This window comes from Arachis duranensis, chromosome 4 (assembly GCF_000817695.3).
Source record: "Arachis duranensis cultivar V14167 chromosome 4, aradu.V14167.gnm2.J7QH, whole genome shotgun sequence".
NCBI classification, from domain to species: Eukaryota; Viridiplantae; Streptophyta; class Magnoliopsida; order Fabales; family Fabaceae; genus Arachis; species Arachis duranensis.
In genome coordinates this window covers 35,887,750-35,890,073 of record NC_029775.3, presented here as the reverse complement: position 1 = coordinate 35,890,073, position 2,324 = coordinate 35,887,750, and positions in this window count along the sequence as shown.

Here is a 2,324-nt window from a genome sequence, read left to right as displayed (position 1 = left end):
AAAGACTTACCAATTAGATAAATAACCAAAGTCCAAAGCCTAATATGTTAATATCTTAATTTTGTGTCTCAAAAAATCATTTAAAAATCAATAAAACTTAAAATAACATTAAAATAAATTAAATTAATAAAAAAATTTGACAATAAAACAAAAAATTGCTAATACTTTTTTCAACTTAAAAGGCTTACCAATTAGATAAATAATCAAAGTCCAAAGCTCATTATGCGAAATTTAAGATGAAAATTATGTTTGCTTAGAAAGAAAGAAATAAAGAGGAAAGAAGTAGAAAGGAAAGAAATTGAATGATTTTTGTTTTTTTTTTAAATGTATTTGAATGAAAGAAAAATAAAAAATTATTATAAAAAATAATTTTATTTTTGTATTATAAAATATATTAAAAAAAGAATAATATTAAAAATAGAGATACATAAAAAATTTCTTTTTTTATTTTAATATTAGAAAAAAAATTAACAAGTCTCATTTTATACTATTCAACTTTTTTTCTTTATTTTCTCACCTCAATTAAATAATAAAAAATCATTTTTTTCTTTATTTTTTTTTCTTTTCATTTCCTCTCGAACAAACATAGGTACGTGAATGAATTCTGTGAGTTTCAAACGTATACAATTAATTTGCAATGAATAATTGCAATCAGATAGATGGGCCAGTTACTAACTTACAACCTTTGAAGAAGCACTACTGATCATTTTTATTAATATATGGGGAGTCATCGTTCCATTGCCAATGAAAAGTTTTGTTATTGTCGTTAACAAGAGGATAAGTTAAGGTTATGAGTTTGTGATGAGTCAAACTTAAATTAATTTAAGTTTTAATAAACTCATTAATTTATTGGCCTAATTTGATTCAGCTCGATTTATTTTCGGTCTAATTGATAAATTAGTCATTTTAATTTCAAATATAAATATATATTTTTTAGATTACACTGATGAAATTCGGATTAATGTACATAATATAATTAAAATATTTATACAATTATAATATTAAAATTTTGATTTGAAAAATCATGTTTATCTTTTTTTAATAAATTATTTTGAGATAATTCATTCATTTAAATCTTTATAAATTTTAGGCTTGTCTAATCATTTTAAAAAACATTAATTATCAATCCATATTTCCACCCCAACGCTAGATTGTTGCATACTTCTAGAAATGATTAATCTTTCTCATTGATAATAAATTGATAATTAATCGTTTCCAACTAATATATATCCTTAAATACTTTTTAGATAGTATATATTAAGTAAAGCAACATAATGTGGCTCATTTTTTTTAGGGAAAATTTCACTCTCTCCTCCCAATAAATATTTCTTATAACTTTTAAAAAATATCCTCTATAGTTCATTTTAAATATTTTGTGTTAACTAATGTTAATTTTATCTATTTTTCAAAAAAAATTATTTTTTATAAAAATATCCTTTAATTTAGTAAAAATTTTATTTTTTGTCATTAAATTTTTCTTACCAAAATACACTTTAATAAATTATTTTTTTATTGATTAAATTGTATTTTTATCAAAATATTTTTTTTAAAATTTAATAATTAAATTATTTTTTTAAGGTACTCTTCAATAATTTTTTAATTATTAAATTTTAATTTCGCCAAAATTTTTGTTAACAATTATAGTTATATTTTATTATTAATTTTCTGATATCAATATATATTATTTTAACATTAAATAAAAAATCTTGATAAAATTATTTTTTAATATCAATATATATTAATTGTTATATATATTAAAGGTGGTAAGATTTTTTATTTAAAGTTAAAATAATATATATTAATATCGAAAAATTAATAGTAAAATATAAAAATAATTGTTAAAAAATTTTTAGTAAAATCACAATTTAATAATTAAAAAATTATTGAAAGATATTTTAGAAAAAATTAATTTAATTATTAATTTTTTTAAAATATTTTGGTAAAAATATAATTTAATCAATAAAAAATAATTTATTAAAATATATTTTGGTAAGCAAAATTTAATGATAAAAAATAAAATTTTTGCTAAAGGGTATTTTTATAAAAAATAATTTATTTTTCTTAAAAAATGAATAAAGTTAATACTAGTTAACACAAAAAATGTAAAATGGATTAAGAGAAGTTTTTTTTAAAATTATAAAAAAAGAGAATATATATTTTACAAATAGAAGAGGGAAAAGTGTTATTTTAGCATCTCTTAGAAAAAAGAAATGAAATTTTTTTTATATAAATTTCAGAATGTGTTGTTTATGGTTATAAAGAGTACTTTGTGTATTTTTAATTAATATATAGAGTCGATTTTTTTTTTTAAATTTGAAAACACA